This window comes from Labeo rohita, chromosome 2 (genome assembly GCF_022985175.1).
Source record: "Labeo rohita strain BAU-BD-2019 chromosome 2, IGBB_LRoh.1.0, whole genome shotgun sequence".
NCBI lineage: Eukaryota > Metazoa > Chordata > Actinopteri > Cypriniformes > Cyprinidae > Labeo > Labeo rohita.
Genome location: NC_066870.1, coordinates 9,703,981 through 9,722,804, shown reverse-complemented (window position 1 = coordinate 9,722,804; position 18,824 = coordinate 9,703,981). Strand labels below are relative to the sequence as shown.

At 43.1% G+C, this 18,824-nt stretch overlaps 1 long non-coding RNA gene across 1 annotated transcript; it reads left to right on the top strand.

The window, feature by feature from the left end:
• The first annotated feature begins 13,846 nt into the window (after window positions 1-13,846).
• On the top strand, window positions 13,847-16,540 carry LOC127174890 (uncharacterized). The gene is made up of 5 exons (XR_007828922.1): window positions 13,847-13,943; window positions 14,826-14,932; window positions 15,049-15,099; window positions 15,323-15,416; window positions 16,140-16,540. It is a non-coding gene; the product is annotated as an uncharacterized LOC127174890 (long non-coding RNA).
• Window positions 16,541-18,824: the final 2,284 nt, after the last annotated feature.

Below are 18,824 nucleotides of genomic sequence, written 5' to 3'. Positions count from 1 at the left end.
GAAAACAGCCTTCTGGCTGACTGTGGAAAAATACTGAGACATGTTGCCACAACCTTCTGGGCGAAGGAGACCCAGTCGGAGCACAGTCGCGGACTACTCCGCATCTAGTCCTGACTGCGGGGCATGGAGGACCCAGGGTTCACCGGAGGGAACATTCTGGGAGATAGCGCACGGATCCTGTGGGAATGGCACAGCAAGCCGACACCTGCCGGTCTCCCGCAAATTACCTGATGTTTACCTTAACACACGGGAGGACACGGGCTCGATGCAGAGATTATAAAATCTCGCGAAGGTGTTAGGTGTCGCCCAGCCCGCAGATCTGCAGATGTCTGCTAGCGAGGCGCCGTGCGCCAGCGCATAGGAGGAGGCAACACTCCGGGTAGAGTGAGCTCGAACTCCTAGGGGGCACGGCTCCCCCTGGCCTTCATACGCCAGTGAGATGGCATCTACCACCCAATGGACCAACCTCTGCTTGGAGACAGCATTTCCTTTCTGCTGTCCCCCAAAGCAAACAAAGAGCTGCTCGGAGCGTCTGAAGCTCCAGGTGCGGTCCACGTAAATACGCAAAGCTCAAAAGGGACATAACAACACTAAGGCCGGGTCTGTCTCCTCCGGGGACAGCGCTTGCAGGTTCACCACCTGATCCCGAAAGGGTGTGGTGGGAACCTTGGGCACATAGCCGGGCCGGAGTCTCAGAACAACATGAGAATCAGCCGGCCCAAACTCCAGGCACGTTTCGTTGACAGAGAAGGCTTGTAGGTCCCCAACCCTCTTGATGGAGGCGAGCGCAGTCAGGAGCGCTGTCTTAAGCGACAGAAATTTAAGCTCAACTGAAACCAGCGGCTCGAAGGGGGGTCCCCGCAGGCCCTGAAGGGCGACGGAGAGATCCCAAGAGGGTACGAGGTGCGGTCTAGGGGGATTAACCCTTCTCGCACCTCTGAGGAACCACACGACCAGTTGATGCTTCCCAGTGGATGCTCTGTCGAACTGCATCATGATATGCCGCAGTGGCAGCGACATACACTTTGAGAGTTGAAGGGGACAGCCTGCGCTCCAACTTCTCTTGCAAAAAGGAAAGCACCACTGCAATCGGGCATCTCTGTGGGTCCTCACCACGGGAGGCACACCAGTCAACGAAGAGACCCCACCTCAGTGCATAGGCCTGCCTCGTGGAGGGAGCTCTAGACTGAGTGATAGTTTCTATCACAGCCTGTGGAAGGCCGGAGAGGTCTACCGTGTCCCGTCCACACATGTAGGTTCCAGAGGTCGGGACGCGGGTGTCAGATTGTGCCCATCCCCTGAGAAAGAAGGTCCTTCCTCAGGGGAATCTTCCAGGAAGGGACTGCCGCGAGGAGCGTGAGGTCAACAAACCAGGTCTGGGTGGGCCAGTACGGCGCAACCAGCAGAACCTGCTCCCCGTCCTCCCTGATCTTGCACAGGGTCTGTGCAAGGAGGCCCACTGGGGGAGAGGCGTACTTGGGCCCCGGAGGCCAGCTGTGTGCCAGTGCGTCCCTGCTGAGGGGAGCCTCGTTGAGGGAGTAATAGAGCTGGCAATGGGAGGATTCTGGGGAGGCAAACAGATCTATCTGGGCCTCGCCGAATCGACTCCAAATCAGCTGGACTGTCTGGGGGTGGAGTCGCCCATTCTCCAGGATGGGTGGGCTGCCGTGAGAGCTGATCGGCTGCACGGTTGAGCTCTCCTGGTATGTGAACGGCGTGCAGCGATTTCAGCTGCGTCTGACTCCACAGGAGCAGATGGCGGGCGAGTTGCGACATACGACGGGAGCGTAGACCACCCTGACGGTTGATGTACGCTACGGTCGCAGTGTTGTCTGTACAGACAAGCACATGCTTGTGGCGGAGCATCGGAAGAAAGCGACGCAGCGCAAGAAGCACAGCTAGCAACTCCAGGCAGTTGATGTGCCAAAGCAGTCGAGGTCCTGTCCAGGAGCCCGAGGCTGCTTGCCCATTGCATACAGCACCCCAACCCGTGGTGGAGGCATCCGTGTGGACCACAACATGCCTGGACACCTGTCCTATGGGGACTCCGGCCCGTAGGAAGGCAGGGTCTGACCACGGGCTGAATAGGCGGCGACACTGCGGGGAAGCGCCAATCTGGAGTGTGCCACGGTGCCATGCCCATCTCGGGACTCGATCGTGTAGCCAGCGCTGAAGCGGTCTCATATGAAGCAGGCCGAGCGGCGTTACTGCGGCTGCGGCTGCCATATGCCCCAGGAGCCTCTGGGAGGACCTTGTACTGATTCGCTCGACCCTCGAAGGCAAACCGTAGAAAGGGTTTGAGTCAAGGTAAAATCGAGACATGGAAGTACGCGACCTTCGGGTCAAGGACTGCAAACCAATCCTGACGAAGTCATGAACGGCAGCCTAAAGGGGACCGTTCAGAACTCAACGTAGGATCGGTCGAACCCACCATATTTAACGGGCACGATGAAGTCTTCATCTCGGCTGGAGGGAAGGCTTGATTGTGTCTTTCGCCAGGAGAACGACAATCTCTGCACACAGGACAAGAATACATTGTCAGCTTTTAAGGTAAAAGAACGTCCTGAGTGTGGGCAGACGCCTTGCGAGTCTTTTTTTTTTTTTTTTGTACTCGCATAGCCGAGTCGTACCGCCTGGAACAACCAACGAGACGGGCTAGAAGCTGAAAGGACGAGCTTTAGCCTGCGTGCAAGTGGGATCGACAGAGCGTTGACTGATGTGACCACAGTGGGGCAATCCAGAAGAAAAAGGGGAAAAGAGGAAGAGGGGGACTAAACCCAGAAAGATGAACGTCCTGGAGAAAAGTCAGGCTGCCAAGGCAGCGCTTACCTCTTCCCGGTTCCCCCGTTGGCGAATTCAGGCTCCGAGTCTGAGGAAGCAGTAGCGTCACTCAGGAACAGACACGGCCTGGAAACCTAGAAACAGAGGAAATTGCTCTTTCTGTGAGAGGGTGGGTACCACCGACTCGTAGGTCGGTGGCAGCTGAGCACACAGAAGCTCCTGGCCCTCCCCCGGGAGAGGGGCGTAGATGTCGTCGTCCCCCGAAGAGCAATCTCCACCATTCCAGGCTGCCCGAGTCAGGGAGGTTATCTCGAGATTTTTTTTTTGTTTTTACAGCCTCCATCTGCTTCGTACTGCCAAGAACTGCTGAGACAGTCCCCGGCAGCGTCACCGGAAAGGCCGGCCTGGGAGACGGGTGCGTCAAGAAAGCGTACTTTGTCGACGTCAGCCATCTGAGGATCCCAGACTCAGCCAAATGGGGCTCTGGACCCACCGAGGTGGACATCACCTGACCAAGGGACCGCACTGTGGCCTCCATCGCCCAGGGGGCGATATCAGCCAAGTGCAGCTCCTGCGTCTACCTTGGTCAACACTACCCTCGTGCAGCTATGGTGCCTCGGTATGGTGAGTCTGCAGGATAACCATGGCACAGCTGATGGCGGCCAAATCCGCAGCGCTGCAAGCCTTGACAGCCTACAGGCTACGGGCGAGAGACGTGGATGACTCCATCAGGTGGTGGCGAGTTGCGAGCACGAACGCACCGCAACCGCACTCTCGACCAGAGGAGCATCCACGTAACCGTTTGGCCGCGAACAAGGGTAATGAGGGGTGAGGAGCAAGGACGAAAGCGAGCCGTGTGTCTCAGAGGAAAAAGATCTCAGGGGGGACGCGGCAGTGCGGCGTTCGACCCTCTAAAAAACCAGTCATCCAGCCTGAGCAAAATGGGAGAAGATGCCTTAACATGTCCAACCCAAATTCCCAGGCAGCCCGGAGAAACATGGCCGACTGTTCAGCGTTCGCCCCCGACGGAGCGGCAGCCGCGAAGGGGTGTCGCTCAGCAGGAACGTCCGTCTCAACAGCCGATCGTCTTCCCTCTGATGTTGTGATAAACATTCTGTCCTCCTCTGGAGCATCAAAGGGACGCCTGCCAACGAGGGAGCGTCTTTGATAGCTCTACTAGTCTGCGTGACGATCCGGAAGTCCACGGGGGGTTGCCCGGCGGAGAGTCCCAAAAACATAGCGAGATCGCCCAAGGCCTCTCGTCAAATGGCCGCGAAGCCGTACGGCTCGCCGCACCGCTGAGAAGAGGACGAAGGCTGCCGTCTCGCGAACGAGCGGCGGGATCTCTCGCAGTCACGGTTCATGCGCTCGTAATCGGTTCAGCGTGTGCTTGCGGCAACACACGAGCCAGCGATCGTGTTCGTAACAGAGAAGTGAGAAAGTCACCACTACCCAGAGACACACGGCCGGAAAGACGTCCCGAGGGAATACTCTCGACAGCCGTGTGAGAGAAATTTGCTCTTTTAGAATCCCGGTTTGCCCAGGGAGGACCGCGGCACAACCGTGCACTCAGTATCAACTCGCTGGAAAGCAAGAATGCCGGTCTAGCCGGCTCACAGGATCAGCTGGTGATGACAGCGGCAGCGGTTCAGCATAACTTCTTTCCGACCAGCAGCAGCGATAACAGCAACAGCGTAGAGCAGCGTTCTCCCAGAGTAGTATTTTTCTTTTTATGAATGAAAGCTCGTGAGGCGAGGCTCCGGAGCAAAAATCTGAATGAGTGGATGCACGCCGCCACCTTATATACCCGTATGTACGGGGGAGTGGCGTTGCATGCAAATTCCACTCGCCAATTCTCATTGGCCTTTTCTATAAAGCTCAGAGGTGAATGGTCACTCAAGCGAGTTCCCATATGTAACGTCGTAGTGAAACGACTGAAGGGGAACACAAGGATGCCGGTATGTTGTGAGTTGTTGCCAGGGCATTGGCACTTGCTTTGGTACTCTGGTAGTTGATAACTGTTTGCTTGGTGTTCTTGCTAGTTACTTATTGGCCAATGTCAAAAGAAGCTAACTCAAGTCTCTATTAAATTTTGGTATTTGGATATCCCACAGGGCCTTCCTTCAAGCAAGAGATCACCTAACCTAACCTTAAGAATCTTCTATCAAAAACTGTATCTTCTGGTGCAGGTAATGTCAGACATTCAGTGTGTAGCCAACAGATATCCTTCATCTTCTTCAGCTCAGTGAAACAGCCTGTGAAATGCAATAATTCACTTTGAGAAGGGCAGATGGATATCCCCCCAGTCATTCCCCAAAGGAGTCACATTCCTGCACCAAAAATGAGTTATCACCTTTCCTCACATAACATGATGATGTGAGATACTGAGATTAAAGATCAGGTTCGTATCCATGTTTCATTATAGAAAGAAACAGATTAGGTGAATGGATAAGAATTCTTTAATTACAGTGCCTAGCTCGTTCTATTAAATAAAATGATTTGGTAACATCAAGGTGAAACGCCCAATGCAATATGGGATAAAGCATATGTAAGAGATGTGTAATGAGTGAGGGTGAATGTTTTCAAGGTCAGTGGACCAGTAGTTGTTGATCCAGCATGCTGTGTGCGGATGATGGAAGAGTTGGGTTCCAGTTGAGTGGGCAGAGACCTCAGCAGAGTGTGCCATCTGAACCTCCACAGGCACTGCTGACTTTATCTTAATTGACCGAATTGTACAACCTTAAAGGTGTGTCATTTCTGCACCACTAGCAGATTATAATGCAGATCATAGGTGTAAATCACAGGGGGGGACGGGGGGACAGGACCCCCCCATCTTAAAATATTATTACAAGTGACTCTGTGTATTGTAAACAACCCTTGTGCAATCTTTTGGACATTTTTGCCCTTTTCAGTCTTGTTTTTTATGATCATTTCACCCGTGTTATTGCCAGCTCCATACATTTCGGCACAGGTGTGTATTTTTATTGGAATTTTACTGTTTCACCTCCATTTCCATTAATAAATCTATTTTGCTCTAGGTACAAAAATTGTTACAACTCAGCACCTTTTGGATAAAAATGTCCCGATTGAAACCCATTAAAACTGCTATTTTTAATCACAGTGCCATTAACTGTAAAATGATGCAATTTTTGTTTGGAGGCTTTCGTTCTGTTGGCAAGGCTTTAAAATTTAATTTTTACTATTTTTTCCTAGATGGTGCCATTTTTTTCAGGTTTGACCTATAAAGCAAATACTCGCTTTATTCCTGTTTACTGCTTCTGCATATTATAGAGCCAATTGGATAAATAATGCAGCTATAGTTGTGTGGGTGTGTTGGTATGGATGTCAGAATGTGGTGTGTATCTGTGTCATAAAAAAAATTGTGTGTGCGTGTGCGCGTATGCGTTTTTGTTACATTTGAGAGAGAAAAACTCTATTGCAAAATCACAAATCCAACCACTGTGTGCACCAGCAGAGTTTTGCTGGCATCCTATGGGGAAAATTTGACACTGCGCCCAAACAAAATCTTACTGAAAGCTCATTTTTTGAAATATCAACCTCAAATTTGGAACACAGCTTGTTTCAATTTATGGCTTTGATTTTCTAGCAGGTTCAGAGTTCAACATGTTTCATTAAATATATATTTTATATAAAATATAAAATATGCTTTATTTAAAAGCATTTTCATAAACTTAAACCTCTATAACTTTTTTTTATTTCACTTATTAAACTTTTTCTACTTCCTCAGTAATCTGCCATAGGTCTTCTTTAAAATGAGACCAAACTTAAGTCTGTGCTCCCAAGCTTCAAATTTTTATGACAGTTTTTTTGACATGGACATTTTTGTCCACTATGGACTTATGTGTAACTTTTTAAATTGATGCACATGGAATAGTAATAACTGTGTTAGTAGTAAAACAATATAAACGCGAAGTTCAGAAAAGTTTTAAGTCTCCCTCCCTTGCCTAACAATGGTTTGGTCCACTGCCTGATTTTGCCCTCCTTTTTCTCTTTAATACAGATGATGCTGAATCATTAATAAATTAGTCATGACAAAAAATTATGATATCGATGTATTTTTCTATGAGCGATTATAAGGTTACTAAGCTTAGTTTACTGTAGCTTGTCACCCACTAACTAACATTGCGATAATCCTGTGTGTGAACTGATGTTAGGCTAATATTGTAGACCTACAAATGTGTTGGGTGTTGCTCAATATGACGTTAAGTGGCAGATCAGTGGGCTTGCTGCAGTTGAATATCTAAATAAGGGATGTCCTCATATTATAATTATAATATGACCGCAAGATGAACCTATGAACCGAACTCATATTTAAACAGCATGTTATGTACACAGATATATCCTTACAGGTACAATTTTGGCTGTATTATTTGTGTCCCCTTCAAAAATTGCTCTTGAGAAATTTTACGTTTATTGTCCCCCCCCCCCTACTGTTAGATGAAATTTACGCTTTTGATGCAGATAATAGCAATAATGCTTCAAAAGCACTCCCTATCAGCTATTGCTTAGACAAACAGCTAGTTACACCAAAACTCACAGCACTGGTTGAGCCACTGTTATTATGTTCAGCCCAGTCTGGGGTGCTTAAACAGATTGCAATCCATTTGATGCAAGATAAAAAAGCAAGATAATAAAAAATCAGAACAGCTGTACAACTGAACTGTAAATGGCCTTGCTTTCACTCTGCTGTGAGATTATCTGTATTCAGGAAGGGGTCAGCACAGGTCCGCACGGCCCATGGAAACACAATCAATGTTTCCACACAAGCAAGTCATTGATTGTGAATATCACATTATTGTAGTAATGGTGCATGTCCCAGCCTGTCACATCACTGCTAACTGGCATCTAGTATGACACAGTGCCACAAATGACCACTGGTGCAGTGTGCGTGGAACTGCACTGCATGGCCTTGCCAATATTTAATCTACAGAGAATAAGCAACATGCTTACACAGAGGATTGATGAGGAGTGGAGCAAATGGAAGTGAGAATGTCAAAAAGATCAGACATACTGTATGCACTTAAAAATAATTTTTTTAATGTCTTATGTTCAGTTTAATTAATTAAAGTTAGCTAAAGTGACATGTTTTTTTTAACATTTTGTAGCAATTTGACTGCGTTTACTATAGTTCCCAGCATTCTTTGCAAGGGACTGCATTAGGAGAGTAAAATTAGGGATTCAATCTTATTTTATGTGTTTTTTAATAAAGAGAAAAGCTTGTTAGTCTTTAATGTTCATGTTGTTATGTTGAATATTTAGAGAAGTTTTTTGTAATGTTTTTGAATTTTGTAGCTAGCAGACCGTTATTTTGTGGTGCAGAAAAGTGTCACCTGTACTTAGGCTGTGTTACGGACTGACAGAGACGTGAGGCGTGTGGATCCATCTGCAAACTTTTATTGAAAGATATGGTCAAAACAGGCAAGGGTCAACACCAGCAAACAGATATAGACAGGGCAAAATGAGAGAGCAATCCAGAGACAGGCGTGGGTCAAACAACAGCGAACATAATTCTGAGGGCTAGGTCAACAGTTAATCCACAAACATGAAATAGTCCAGCGAGGTGCAAACAAAATCCAAACGGCAAGGCAAAAGGGAAATCCAAAAATACACAGGCAAGAATCAGAACACGGGAAAGCAGACAAGGCCAGACTATGACTAGACAGGTAAACTAGAGCCGGCTCCATAAAGTAGCTATCAGCTAGAGTAGCGATATGCGCTCACAGTACTCTGCGATCTGAAAGAGGAAGTCCAAGGCTCAAATAGTGTGTTTGATTGGTTTCAGCTGTGTGTGTGTAATCAGTGCAATGGATGGAAGTGTAGTCCGGGGTGACATGCAACAGTCTGTGTAGTGTGAGAGTCAATATACTGAGAGGGCAACAACTGGTGGAGAGTGAATGGAAGGACATGGACCAGATTCGTGACATAGGGCCAGGTCCATGTGGAAGTGGAGGACCTGGGGACTGAGGCAGGACTGGCAGAGCAGGGAGCCATGGCGGAGCCAGCAGTACAGGAGGAGCCGAGTACCACCACAGCAGGGCAGACAGGTCCGAAGAGCCCCACGGTGGAACAGGTGGAGCAGATGGAGCAGGAGCCCACCAGAACAGAGCAGACGGAGTGGAAGACCTCCACGGCAGAGCAGATGGAGCAGGAGACCACCAGGCTGGAGTAGATGGAATAGGGGACCACCACGGCGGAGTAGATGGGTCAGGGACCCATGGCAGAGACTGGGACCTGGGGACACCTGAGACACAGGAGACAGACAGTGCATCTACAACATCAAGGACAGATGAAAACAACATGGTGGAGTCTGTGACAGTATCTTTGAAAATGTCAGACATGGTAGAGGATTCAGGCATGGCCTTAACTGGACAGACAGACAGTTCAAAACTGGGTGCATGGGAAGAGACTGGACAAACAGACAGTTCAAAGTTGGGTGCATTGACAATTGACTGAATAAGCAGACAACCCAAAATCAGATTCAACAAAAGAATCAGGACAGACAGACTGTTCATAATTGGATGTGTTAACTAAAACAGAACTGGTAGACATTTTGGTGACTGACACTGGACCGGCAGACAGTTCAACATTAGAAACATTTGGGTTAACGGGATGGGCAGACAGTTCATATGTGGCCTCTGTGCTTGTGACAGGTAGGGTTAAAGGTTCATTGGTGACCTTATTGAACATGACAAGGTTGGTAAGGCAGGGAAAAAGTTTATGTACAGCCCCTATGGCCGTGTCGGCACAGGACACAGGTTCATTAACAATATTTGAGGTCAGTTCGAAACAGGACAAGTGTTCAGAGATTGCCTCCTCGCCCAGGTTCAGAGCAGGACAAAAGTTTATAAGTGGTCTTCGTGGCTGTGACAGAATGGGCAAAGGTTTTATAAATGGCCTCTTTGGCCAGAACAGGACTAGCAGAGAATTCAGGGATGGTCTCCATAGCCATGACAGGACTGAGAGGGATTTCACAGTGCCACTACCGTAGCCAGAGCTGAAGTGACAGACGTTGCCTCAGGTAGTTCTGCAGCATACACAAAATAGCAATCCCAATTGTGGGGAGCGCTACACACAGGAGACACAGTTCAAAGACAGGAGGGTGAAGCAAGTAGGTTTGGGGATACCAGCTGTGCAAGAAGACCCCAACGGTGTATCCCACACGCTGGATACTAGACTTGGAAACTGAAGGACTGACCTCAGAGTTCTGGGTGCAGCAAACAGGATGTGATGTTATTCTAGATAATCAGCTGAAACTTTACATGATTCTTGACCCAGGGATGGCAGCTGTGACAAGATGGAGTGTTGTTGTAGCCGCCATTTTGTGAACAGGCTTCGCAGTCGCCGTCATTGCAGGCACAGACACGGTGTCGCATTCCTCCTCACCCAGAGTGAACAAAGAGCCAACAGTCAACAAAGCAAAGCCCAAAAAACAACTCAGTGATGAATGAGGACCCTCATGTCTACGCTTAGATTGGAGAGGTTGATTTAGGCCATCACAAAAAAAGTGAAAAATAATGTCCGGTAAATCTGAATAGTGAGCGATGGCTAAAAACTCTCCAAAATAGTTCTCCAGTGTTCGTGAGCCTTGTTTTAGGGCTAATAAAATCCGTGCTGTGTCCATACCTGGCCAATATTCGTGTGAAAAGCTGCTGGATCCTTGTACGGACTGACAGAGACGTGAGGCATCCAAGCTTTTATTGAAAGACATGGTCAAAACAGGCAAGGGTCGACACCAGCAAACAGATATAGACAGGGCAAAAAGGGAAAGTAATCCAGAGACAGGCGTGGGTCAAACAACAGCAAAAATAATCCTGAGGGCAAGGTCAACGGTTAATCTACAAATATGAAATAGTCCAGGCGAGGTGCAAACAATATCCAAACGGCAAGGCAAAAGGGAAATCCAAAAATACACAGGCAAGAATCAGAACACGGGAAAGCAGACAAGGCTAGACTATGACTAGACAGGTAAACTAGAGCCGGCTCCGTAAAGTAGCTATCAGCTGGAGCACCAATATGTGCTCACAATACTCGGCCATCTGAAAGAGGAAGTCCAAGGCTTAAATAATGTGTTTGTTTGGTTGCAGCTGTGTGTGTGTAGGCTGGGGTGACATACAACAGTCTGTGTAGTGTGAGAGTCAATATACTGAGAGGGCGACATCTGGTGGAGAGTGAACGGAAGGCCATGGACCAGATTCGTGACAGCCTGTGGACAGTGGACACTCAGTAAGTTCTAACTATTGTAATGTCGTACTGACACCAGCCTTTGCTTATTTGTTCATTTGTTAATGATGAATACAACTGTTTGTTTGTACAGAAGAAAATTCATTAAGCATCAGTAAATTAATATAAAAAAACAGTCCCACATAAGAAAATTTTGTTTGACAAATGTAATTAGTTTAAGTTCAGAAAAAAATTAGATAAACCCCTGATTCCACAAATAAGTCATAAGCTTAATCCCAGACTAAAATGTAAGTCTGAGCAGTTTCAATTGAAAGAAACTTTAACTGCACAGACTGCCCTGTCTGTGAAACCAGATCTAAATTCATTTGATCTAAACCAAATAAATATCAGTTACTTAATTAAGGTCAATTAAGTAATATATATATATACCGTAGCTGTCACGGTTCATAGGTTCATCGGCCTCTTCTGGTCGTTTTGTGTACCACCGTTGATGAGCTCACTAGCACTAGCTCATTAACCACCCTATTTAAGGCTCAGTGTTTGTCTTGTCTTTGTCAGATCGTTGTCTCATGACTGCTCTCTGTGCAGTACCTGTGGCTTGCTCTGTTCCCGGTTCCTGCTCGCTTATGGATTACTGCTGGTCTGTCTTTGGTTTCCTAGACTATTTTCTACCCGTTGTCTCTTGGTTGGACTTATATGGACCACTACCCATTGCAGTCTAGCGCTACTGAGGAAGCCTTACACCACTGCCCCCACGACCATCTGCTTTTGTGACTCTGTTTGTCTTGTTTATTGCAATAAACTACTATCTGCATTCACACTTGAATCCATCTTGTTCTATCCTGACAGAAGCTGCTCACTCAAACGATCTTCCTCATCTCAATCTGCTCATTCTTGGTGATGTCAGTGCCCTAAATGATGTTATAATGGACTATTTCACATCCAGAGATTAAGAATCGGATGATGAAGTTACTAAAGAGGAGGTGTCCGATGACAGTCTGTTTTATGCACAGTTCACAAACAGTTGCGCTGCACTCGCTTTTATAAACTACAAGGTACACTGTTTGTGCTATCTAAACATAGAAGGGGTGATCAAAAGTTCGGAGACTATGCCCATGATTAACGGAAAACTGTTTGTGTAATGTTGCAGTATAGTGCTCCTGACTTGACAGACGGCTCTTGTTAAACCTGTGAATTGAAAGTGAAAGCCATCTCACTTTAAACCCGTTTTCTTAAAAATCCATTCCTGAAAATCAACTTAAGATAGCCATAACACGTAAAAAAGGTAAAATCTCACCATGTGTTTTCCTATATCGCATCACATAAATATCACTTCTTTGACTGTGCAAATGAAAGGGAAAAATTGTCAGATGGCTGCTAATTGCTTTGAAGTGACGTTTGTCATGAACATTTAAAAATCTGTCACTACAACAAATTCCTAGTATGTGTAAACATACGTGGCAATAAAGCTCATTCTGATTCTGATCTGCCAATTTCTGATAGATTTAGTGCTTAGATCAAATTGTTACAAATTGCTGTATTTAAAATAGATTTCAAATGCCGTTTGAGAGATGTTTTGGTGGAGACGCTTTAAATGTGGCTAGATTGTGGCTTAGGTGCAATTTTTTTTTTTTTTAAGTTTTTTTGGCACTCAAACAAGACTGTACACAATTGCTGTACCTTTTACCAACACGCTGCCGAAGTGGCAAACCTCTTGCATTCTGAGCATGTATACATTAAGGCTCAAGTACTTCTTCATAAACATCCAGAAATGCATAAAAGAAAATATTTTTATTTATTTATTTTTTTCAAGATTCATGTCGGGTCTGGCTTTAGGAATGGAAAAATAAAAAATCTGGGCCTGGCTGTTAAAGGGTCATCACATGAGAAACCAAATTTCCCTTGATCTTTTGACATAGAAGAGATCTTTGTATGCCTAATACATCTTGCAAGTTTCATAACTCATGTTCTTAAAGAAATTATGGTTTTTGAGGAAAGCATTGCAGGATTTTTCTCCATGTAATGGAATTCATTTCATCAAATGCAGTTTAAATGCAGCTTTAAAGGGCTCTAAATGATCCCAGCCGAGGAAGAAGTGTCTTATCTAGTGAAACAATCAGTCATTTTTTTCCAAAAAATAAAAATTTGTATACTTTTAAGCACAAAAGCTTTTGTAGCACAGGCTCTGGGATGTGCGTCCACGATGCTACGAATTAGTGATGGGTCGTTCTTGAATGATTTGTTCATTTTGAATGAATCTTTAATGTGACTCAGGAAGAACGAGTCGTCTCGGGGACTGATTCATTTCAGTCGTGCATGCACAACATCCTATCAGGTTCTGTACTGGAATTAACCTGTTTCGAGTCTTCCGATTTTTCGAGTTCATTCGTTCATCTTATGGGGCTCACGTGATGCTGATTTTGCTAAAATGAATGAAATGACTAGAAAAAAAGATTCGTTCAGTTTGCTGAAGGAGACTCAAAGGTCCGAGTTGGGAAAAATGATCCAAATTCCCATCACTTGTATTTAAAAAGTATATACATTTTTATTCTCCGAAAAAAAGGACCAATCGTTTTGCTAGATAAGACCCTTCTTTCTTGGCTGGAATCATTTAGAGCTCTCTGAAGCTGCATTTAAACTACACTCAAAAAAGTCAACTAGCCACTTTGCAAAATACAAATATGTCTGATTAACAAGAATATAACGAGTTTACTTCTGTTAAGTGATTCATTCTTGTTATGTGTAACTAAATTAAGAAATCATCAAATTAATTAGATCAGCACTTGTTGATTCAACGAGACTGGGGCGCTTATATCAACGACTCTCTCTGGTGAGTCACTGCGCATGCTCAGCACAGCGGCGGAAACACGTGGGTACAGGCGGATGGAAGAAATGGAGCTGTGAGAGCGCCGGCGCTTTGAACTGCTGCGTCTAATTGTTTTGCGTACTTGATTTTGAGGGTAAGTACTTAATATGTACCTGTTTGTAATTAGTAACGTAGCATTATAGATTAAAAATAAGTTATTAGACAGTGGCGATGTTTATAAGCAGGTTCATTCTCTCAGGCTTGAAGCACATGTGTTAGGTTAAGTTCCGTGTCTTTCATCTTACGTTAATATATGCGTTACAATTGGTGCATTTCTGTCACAATTCAATGGTAACTAAGCCTAACTATTAACTACCTAACCTAAGTTAATCCTGAAGTCTACCCAAACAACGAGAGGGGAAAACAGGAGGAAAAGTGAACGCTAAGTCGAACACACCATGCATCCGTTTCTCATCGCTTTTTTTTAAGTCTAGCTAGTATTTTTGTTTGTTTGTTTTTTGAGATTTTGCTTAGTATGCCAACGGAGGGACTGTTGTTGTCATTAGCTAAATAAACTAACGTTATCCTGGTCCTTCGTGTGTATACAGTAGTCAACATTTGAAGTGGATCAAAACCTTTTATCGAAGTTGTCCTAAAACCAAAACTAAACCTGTTCTTGTCTTACAACAACTTTGATTAACTTTTTTGATCCACTTCAAATGTTGACCACTGTATATCAGCAAAATATTACTTTAAACTTTCTATAACTAGACATTTCTGTTTATTCAAACATAGTTTCAAAATGTCTCAGAATGCTACCCAGCTTTTTGAATACAGTACAACTGAAAATTGTTGTATGCATGGTTTTATTCAGGGAATATAGTTATAAATATTAAGTAAAAGTCTTGATATTTAGTAACAGCACCCAGTAGTCGTAATTTTCTTTGGGCCAATTTTTTAAATACACATTAGGGGAAAATTGAACTTTTATATACTTTTTTTTTTTTTTTTTTTTTTTTTTTTTTTTTCTTCACAGTGGAAATGTTACTTTTTATGTACAAAAATAAAAAGAAAGGAAGAAATACATCACAATATAAAGCTGTCCCCATGCTCTTCTGGTGTGAACCTCACCTTTATTACATGGTAAGTAGTTTTTCTTAATGCTCACATACAGTAATGTATAACTAACTATCCTTGATTACTGAACTTTCCATTTTTTTTTTTTTTTTTTTTTTTTTTTTTTTTTTTTTCTCTTTCAGTGACGTGTATGTGGCAGTGCAGGAAGTGTGTTGCAAAGGAAAAAGTTGTAGGTACTAATTACTTAAGCATTATAAACTAAACCATTGCTTTGGAAGCTGCAATTATTATGTTTGTGTAAATTTAAATTGTCCATGCACATTTAAGACATGGGCAGGACTTAAAACCCATGTGTATAGATTTCACCCGTTACATTCTACATAGACAGCAACATGTTCAATACTCTTAAGCTGTGCTGCCACTGAAGTTTGAGTTAATCATGTCCCCACTCTACAGGATGACACTATACATATCAGAAGAACCTGTGTCATCAAGTTTCTGTGGACCTACTTGAAATGAAGACCCTGAAAAAGTAGTCAAGGCATATTTGGTGAGTTTACGGAAAAAAAGTTTAAAAAACCCATATATTCTTTACTGGGGCGTGTTTTCAAAAATGTGACGAGAGAACACTTGTCAAATAACTGAGCTGGACAAACTGTTCATTCATAGGAAACTGATGGTACACCATGACAAATTTCTTATGTGAATAGGTTAATGCACTAAACCAATTAATTTTATTTATATTTGTTGAGCTTTCTTGGGGCCTAATTTACAAAACTATGTGTAAACCCCTACTAAAAATTAAAAATTGGTCTGAAAGGCAGAAGAGGCATGCTACAAAAAAATAAATATATAAATACATAAACGGCATCAGAAAACTGTACTTGCATGGTTTTGTTTTATTGCAGTGCATTATATTCTAAGATGGTTCTAATGTTTTAGCCAGCTTATTCATTTTAAATATGGTAGCCAAATAAATTATAACAATCTTATAATATAATGCACTGCAATAACACTCCAGCACCCACTGTGACTTCAATAATAAACATATTAGGTGAGTAGAATTCTCACCTAAAGTTACAATTTCAACTTAAAACTGAGAAACTATAACCTTGTAAATGTAGAATTCACAGCAGAGCTTCTGTAGTGGATTGAAGTTTACTTTACAGGTGTACCTAATAAAAGTGGCAAGTGAGTGTATACGTGTGCAATTCTTGGAATAAATATTTGAGCTAATTTTTGTTTGTGATCTTTCATGTATTTTGTCACACAGGATTCAGACATGGAGTCACAAAGTTCCAGGGAGCAAACTGTGATGGGAGTGTATGACATACTGAAGGAGGGAGCGCTGCCTGACGATGACCCACATGACACTGGTGTCCGTATTGAAGGTGTGGAAGTCCTGAGTGACTTGTTATTTGGACTGATACACTGTTTGAACCTGAGCAACCCACCAGAGCTCACATGTACTTTTGAATTCTTGCAGAAGATCTTTCTAAATGGACAGAGGTTGTCATCCAAGGTACAGTTTCTCAAAAACAAGCTTTTGGAGTGAGCTTGAAAAAGACAAACAAAAATCAAACAAAATGCACTTTTAAGTAGTAGTTTGTTTTTGTTTGTTTTAAATGGACTGAGACTAACAGTGTTTTGTAGTAACTGACTGAAGCAGCTGTTACACACATTTTTTTTTTTCTGAGAGTGGAGCAGTCACTGATGCACAGTATTGTTTATTTTCAGATGTGAAGCAACATAGCTACATGGGTCATTTAGAATCATCAAAATATTACACGTGATATCAATGTTTGTTTTATGTTATAAATTCATGTGCATTCTTGTTTGTTTTCAAATGTTATTTTTTTTGTGTCAGGCCAAGGTTTACCTTACAAATTCCCAAAAGGGTAGTGTTAAAATGGCTTAATTTTTAGAAGTTTTAAGACCAATAGGGCATTAACATTCTACAAGCTTGGGGATCAGTTTTATCAAGAGCCAATATTTTGTTGGTTAAATGTTTCTTATACACTGTGTTACAGACACTCAAATGGATAGGAGACTTAAATTGAAGAAAGCAGTTTAAACTTAATCAGTGCATGTTAAAGCTGAATGGTAAAATAAAAAATGTATATTGTTTGCATGTTGTCTGTGCTTTTTCTGAAGATTACTGAGCTTTGGGTAATGTCTTGTTTCTTAGTGCTGTCATCTAAAACAAATCTAATTGAAACAACAAGATCGATATTCATTAAACTACTAAAACCATACATGAACAAGACAATAACTAGTTGATGTAACAAGGCAGGATGTGGTTGAATTGAAGTGCTTTACCGACATTGAGTGAATAAGAATAAATTTGATTAGACTAACACAATACAAACATTTTGATTCAATTAGTTAAGTTGTTACACTGACCTATTAAAATCATCTTAAATCTACAAATGTTTATTGTGTTCATATAACATATTCAATTCAGTCCAGGTTTACTTGATTTGTTTAGATGCATAATGGGTGCTACGATTAAATCATGTTCATTCAACAGATTTTTTTTTTTGAGTGTACATTTTGGAAGTTGCTTCCTCAAAAAAAATGCTTTCCTCAAAAACCATAATTTCTTCACGACTGAAGACAGAAACACATGAACATCTTGGATGTTAAGAGGGTGAATAAATTATTTGTAAATTGTTGTTCTGGAAGTGGAGTTCCCCTTTAACTGCTTGACAGTTGATTGCGCTCAATGCGAGTGTCCCGTTGCATCAAAAGCAAATAGAAAGTACAATAACTGTCGCTATTTTCAAAACTTGATGCGCGTTTGCTTTCTGACACAGACACATGCTTCAGTCTGTCATCAATAGGGCAAAAAGGAGTGAAAGAACATTCATTTTGACGCGTTTTAAACAGCTTGTTTACATCTTTGTACAGGTATCAAAAGGATCCCAGCATAAGGAACAAGTGGATTGTTTATTTTTAATGACATCCCAAATCATGTCAGAGGATTGTTCAGAACATGTTGTTTTGTAAACAAGGCACAGTGCCATGGCGAGTTCACTAAGAAACATTACTGTAAGTAAATTATTTCATAATGCTTTGTCTGGAAATGACCGTTTTATTTTGTTTATGTTGTCAAAACACTCGCATGCAATAGCGAGGGGGCACTGATACTGTTGTCTATGCAATGACCTTAGCTAATCATAACAGTGGCCAATTACTGACAAGCCTTAAAGGACCCGCCCCCTAAAAATAGGTCATTTTAGACAGAGGGTCAGAATGAGGGTTGAACTTGAAGAGAACCATTTTCCACATATTTATTTAAAATTGTAAGTAAACCTCAAAGAAAATATTAATATATTAAAAAAATCCATGTCATGACCACTTTAATGTTATTAACATGGCCATCATTACAATGAACACATCATTACAATACTATACTGTGAGTGAAAGACAGTTTTACAGTGATCAACGGTTACTGAGCAGAAATATCTGGGAGTAGCAACGTCACCACTTTCTAATATGCGGTAAGATAATTCATGTGTTTCTCCCAGCCAGTTTATCCAATATATACCAAGCCTTGTATTAGTCAAACCCACATTACTTGAATCAACATTTTGACAGGAATCAGTTCATCAAGGTGCATTAGTAGAAGACGACATGCTGCAGACACCTAAGACTCTTTAAATGCCATCCACAATTCTGCACATCACAAATAAGCACAAATTCATCTTCCTTGTCCTGTGAGTCTAAAGTCTGGTGAAAACAGCTTATCTCAAGCCTAGTGAGGATTTTGAACTGTCCCTGTCATCATAAGCAGCTTTGGTCAGAAGTCAGTAGAACTGAAGACCACCCGAAATCTGTGGAACTGATTAGGTGGTTTAGAACATCATGCTTATGTTGTTAAGCATGTTATGCTGATTTAATATTTACAATACACCAGGTATGAAGTCAATGATGAACTTTATGTTTATTATAGTAA